Source organism: Condylura cristata, unplaced genomic scaffold, assembly GCF_000260355.1.
Source record: "Condylura cristata isolate star-nosed mole 26May11 unplaced genomic scaffold, ConCri1.0 scaffold00003, whole genome shotgun sequence".
NCBI lineage: Eukaryota > Metazoa > Chordata > Mammalia > Eulipotyphla > Talpidae > Condylura > Condylura cristata.
The window spans coordinates 39,951,701-39,957,686 of NW_004567104.1; positions in this window are offsets into that span (position 1 = coordinate 39,951,701).

Below are 5,986 nucleotides of genomic sequence, written 5' to 3' on the forward strand. Positions count from 1 at the left end.
CCACCAGGGAGGGCCCTGTTGCATCTTTTATTGTGTTTGTGACTCAGATCCTGGCCTGGAGTCTGGCTACCCTGTGCCCCAGGTGGGCAGAGGCAGCAAGACGCCATCTTAGCCACAAGACTTGTTGTTTGGGACAGGAGCTGCACAGTCTCAGTGGCGGGAAGATGCCGTCATTATAATGTTTTTTTGTGCAGGACTAGAGAGTACTGGACAGGACTCTGGGTAAAGTAAACAGCCTTTATTGGCCTCAGTAACTCTTGTCCCTGATTTGTGAAATAAATCCCTTTGTTGTTTCCTAAGCCTGAGCAGAATTGCATACGGGTAAAGAACCCAGAGAGTAACCAGTAAATTATTTGGGCAGAGTGGCTTTGGTCAGTTTAGTGACCCCTGCTGCTGTCCTGTATCAATTTTCGGAAGGAGGTAAGAGTGTACAACTTGCCTAAGTGAGTTCAAGTAAAGGGCAACAGGCAGAGGACCAGAATTCTAGTCTACACATTTCTAGACGAAGATTTTCCTACTGGGCATTGCTACCTTTAGAGTAAGGGTCTAACATTTAAATCAATGCCCCCAAGTAACTCTTCATATGTCAGGCAATTTTTGCTAGATATGTTAGGGGGCTCACAGAGACAGTTGTCCTTGTGAATAGTCTAATGGAAAAGAGTAATATTGAAGCCTTTATTGAAATATATGTTCAGAAGAGAACACAAATCACAAGCTTTCAGAAGAATGCACTATCACAAAGTGAACATGCTTGTGAAATCACCACCCAGATCAAGAAATAGAATAATATCATCACATGGCTGAATCCTTCATACTCTATATAGGAGCACTAACAATGAAATATGCTGTAAAGCAGAGCAAACATCAAATAAGCACTAGTAAAATTAACCTTTCAGAGGCTAATGGGAGACACAATGTCATTGAAGAAGGTTCCCCAGGTGAGATGACCTGAACATACTCCTGGCAGGAGCTGTGACAGAAAAGTGTCATAAAGTGTGTGTGTGTGTGGGAGGGGGGGGACTGGGGGTAGGGCGGGGAGGTGTGGAGAGTGAGAAAGGCCCAAAGAGGCATGGGAAGGCTGGGTATCCACACCCCACTGAGGTCTGGACAGAGTCAACAGGGAGGAGACCCAGGGAACTGCCACTACATCTCCCCAAATTGCTCTGAGTGTGGTGACAGTGTCTCCATGGAGGGTTGCTTTTCAGTTCCCTTCTCTTCAAACACTCCCAACCTCATGCTTATCTCTGGGGTTTCACTGTGGCAAGAAAGGGGAAAAAAAGTATCAAGTGTCCTCAGATGAGGGGTATTAGAAATGATGCTTGTAGCTTGAGTCCAGAGGCCTGAACAGCAGCAGCCTTTCTCAGATCCTGCCTGAAACGAGACCCAGGGTGAGTAAATGCAGACACACTCCTTGTGTATTGAGCCAGAGCCAGGTGGTAGATGTGGTCTCACTGGGCACATCCATATGGAGGACTTTTGCAGCCTTTGTAGAACAAGCATTATGGGTGGCTAGGAACTTCCAAGTTTTCTCATGTTTGACTCTTCTAGCTAAAACTGGAGGTACTGTGTATGGTATTCTTGCTAATCTAAATATTCTAAAGCAGAAAGTCTAAATTAACTAGCTATATAAAATAAGAAGCAGGTGGGTTGCTCACCCCTTCATTAACTGTTTCTACCCAGCCCAGGAGGGAAACCAGAGTTTGGGTGTTTTTGTTCTTTTTCCTGCGGGCAACCACCTGGTAGTGGACTGGTATTTTCCAAGAAGACTCTTCAGATCAAGGGTTAACGGCTTTTATGTGAGAGGCAGCACTTGGTGGTATGGTAGACACTCAGGACTGGGAGTTGTAAGTAAGTATAGTAGTGGCGTGTGGGTGCTGAGAGTAGTGCAGGTGTGTGAAGCTTTAGCAGAACTGTGAAGGAATAGTCTATTTTTGACAATCTGTTTTGCCTAATTTCTCCATCGCTGCCCTGCTCTTCCCACCCTGCCTCTTTCAAACGTCTAGTACTATCCCACTCTCACCCTGGGCCAATTTTCCATCACAAACAGTTCCGACGGACCATGGGGAAAATATTTTGCCTTACAAAGACCCACACAGCATTTCAAAAAGTCCATGAAATTACCCATCTGGACCATCTATTTTGTACTGTGACATTTTCTACTTTATTAATTTTTTCTTCTGAAAGATGCCGAATGCCATCCAACAAACTAAATCACACCACCCATGACTTGGTTCATTTCATTCAGAGGAAGTATTGATAAACACGGTAGACTTTGTTTTGTTTTGTTTGGTGTTCGGTAAGCATGAAGGTCTGACCACGATTTAGGCTTTTGCAATTTTATTCATGAGTCAGAATTTTCTCTCAAGAGTCTGGGTCAAGGAGAGAGGTTCTGTGGAGCCTTCCAGTTTCCTCTACCTAAGAGGGCATCCCCTGGCACTGTGGCGTGCTGCCTGCAAGCTATTGAGGGGACTTGTAATGGTGCCCTTCCAAAGCACGTCAAGTCAGCTGAGGGAAGAATGGGCATGAGTAGCCATAGCTTTGCCAGCACTTGAATACTGACCTACTGTGTCATGTTGGCACACTGCCACGGTAAGTTCTTTGAAACACAGCATTGATATGATTTACTATAGTAATTTTTAAAAAAGATTTATTTATTTGTGCATACAGAACTAGGGTACAGGCCAAAGGTGCAGGGGCAGTGAGAGGATTCGCCAGAGACAGAGTGGGGAGCAGAGTAGGCTGACTGATGGAGTACACTACTGAGGGGAGCAGCGGGCAAATCAGAAGAGGTCTTCTGCATCATATGGGTCACCTCCGGGGCCAGAGATCCAACTCGCACTGAAGTGGCTGTGGCTAGGCTCACTTGCAGCACTGCGTCCTAACCCATTGTACCACCAGGGAGGGTCTAGCATAGCCATTTTTATTTTAACCTTTGTTTACTTTGAGAATAAAGATGTCTTACAGGTTCAAGTTCACAGGTTGGCCATGCTCTTTCTAGATGGACACTGAGACCTCCTTGGCATCATTAAGGCTGCATATGGAGTCTGAAGTGTCCTGGAAAGGGCTAAAGGGGAAGGAAGGCGAGAGTTAAAGGAGAAGAATCGGTGGAAGGAACTAAATATACGTATGTAATGAATGCACTTGCTAAATAGAAAGACAGGAGCATGGTTATTGTGTTATTGTCCATAACAATAAAAAACCAAGCCAAAATGAGGACATTTTAAAGGAATTTAAACACTGACCCTAAGCCAGTGCTGTGTTTAAAAGTGAGTACTCCTCTCTGTTTACTCTGAGATGTGAAAATGATCAAGCTTTGTTTGGTTTTTGGTTCGACTTTTATTTATTAAGCAGTTACTCAACTTGAAGGTATTTGCCCAAGACTATTCAGTTTAGGAGAGGAATTAAATTCAGGTCTTTGTAACCCGAAAGGCTATGTCCTATTCACAGAGTTGCACTGATATCCCTAAAGGTTTCTGGCATAGTGGGACTATAAGGAGTTGGTTTATATAAGATTTTTCTCCTCTATGTTTTTTTATACTTTTGAATTTTTTATAAAATCAAGCTAAATGCACTTAAAAAAAATACCCACCAAGAATTACATCCAATCCAGAAAGGAAATAATATTCCAACTTTCTCAAATTCATTTCCCAGTACTAGTTTTTTCTGCCTCTACTCTCTAAATATTTCAGGTTGCAGTACACTTCTTCTTTACTAATTTCCTTATTCTCATAAGCACCTTCACATGGTCATAATGGAGCCATCACTTTAAGCCCAATTCTGTTTTCTTTCTTCTTCTCACTAGGCGAAACACAGTTGCTCAATCTCTCTCTCTCTCTCCCCTCCACCCCCTCTGATTTCATAAATTTTCCCATGACAAAAGTGAGTGCAGTGAAAGACTCTTCATTATTAAGGTTAAAGAAGGGTCCATATTGGTGACTGAAGCGTTCTGGTCTATGAAAGCCTATGTTCATAGGGCTGGTCTCTCTTCTTATAAAAGGGCACTATAATAAAAGGGACTCAAGTAAATTCTGGAAGAGGGCTGCAAAAAGAGAATTGAGGTTTGATCTTAAGACTTACTTTCTGTGCATTTTTTTTTTAAGCTGACTTCAGCTCTGGCATATTCTTACTGCTGTTAGCTCCGTATGTGAATTGAGTAACAATTTCTTGCTAATTGGATCCAAAAGTCCTCCAAGATCTTGCCTGAATTCTCTAAACATTCATTAACCTGTAATCTGAACATTCATTAAACTCAACATACAGATGAAAAGGAAAGCAAATGTGCATTAACCAAACCAGCATGATAACTTGATCAAATCAAATCACAAGCTTCTGTCCCTCTCTGTGCCTTCTCTGGCATGGCTGTACTTCATGACTTGCTTAAAAATATTTTTATGTTCTGTATGTACTCATTTGCCCTTTAAATTACAACAGAGAGAGCAGTATTGATAGCATTGTTCGTTGCTGGAAGATTTTTTTTTCATATCAGAAAGGAACGGGCATCTGAGAACATGATTTGTGGCCTAAATCATCCTGTTTTCCCACAGGAAAGAGTAGGAGCAAAGATCTGAGAAGCAGATCTTTTGTGGACTGAATAATTAGCATGAAGCATTTGGAAAGCATCCCAAGAAAACCAAGCATTTGGGAGCTTGTTCTGCCAAATGTCATTAAAAGACTATCAAAGCTGCAGTGCACTTGCTTATGAAACACTGAGTATTTGTAGCTCCAGGGATAACGAGGATGTCTGCATTGCCCTTCATGGGGAGCCTACTCAGAGCCTGAGTAAGTCTCTCATACTCCCATGACCTTGGGGCTAAACAGTCTTAAGGAAGAATTCTAAAAGGACTGGGAAGGGCAGGGGAAACTTACTTTGGGGGAAGAAATACATTGTGCCATAGGCGTGAAAGCTGCTAGGTGCTACCCTGTCAGTGTAGGTCAGAGGGAGCCTGCCCAGAGCCACAGTTACAGGGTAAGATCATTTATTGGAATTTAGTATCAAATGCAACCTACCAATTAAGCATGAATGTGGACTAGAAGAATTACGGTCACGACAACAATGGGAAGATTTGACCAAGAAACTTCCTTCTCTTGGGTCTGGAAAAGCAGCTTAAAGTTAGAATCTGAGTCAAGATCTTTCCTGTGGGCACAGCTCTCCTGACTCCTCTCTGTGAAATACCTGGCCCAGATTGGCCGCTATATAAATTGGGCCTTGAGTCAGGAACAGACATTTACCTAATTCAGAAGCCCCCACACCCCTCTCTCTTCTCACTCTAATTCCCTATAAAGCCCAAACCAAGAAATTCTAGGTTTATTTGTGACCTGTGCCAGCAGAATGGTGATAGAACACTCTGCTATACTCACATGTTGTCTTTAAGCTTTACTCTTCTAGAACTGCAGAGGGGTAACCCTTTTCTAGCATTCCTACAAAACTGAAGAATATGCATCCAAAAAGGTGTAAACAGTTAAGTCTTCTTTTCTGTTATATAAGTACTGTTTAGCTGAGGTCATTACAGCAAGAGACACTGGACAGCATCTGTCATAAAATAGCACCGTCTTTCTAAACTGAGGTCTCAGATTAGGAAGAAAAATACACCAATACTCCATTCTGGGGTAACAGAATGGAACATAAAGTGAAATTATAAGCATTTGGCAATTCTTTTATTTTTTGACACAATTCATTCAGTGACCTTGAATCTTTTAAATTCTGGTAGTTTAGGAATCTTGGCTTAGTGGGTTAGTCCTGAAATTCATATATATTTTTAAAGATTTATTTATTTATGTGTACAGGAACTAGGGGATAGGTCAGAGGTGCAGGTCTTGAAAGGATTCACCAGAGACAGAGGGAAGAGAAGAACACACAGATGGACTGAAATACACTGCTGAGGGGAACAGCGGGCGGGTCAGGAGAGGTCTGCCACGCCATGTGGGTCAGCTCCCTGGCAGGGAATCGAACTAGTGCTATAGTGGCTGTGAATCACTATATAGTGCT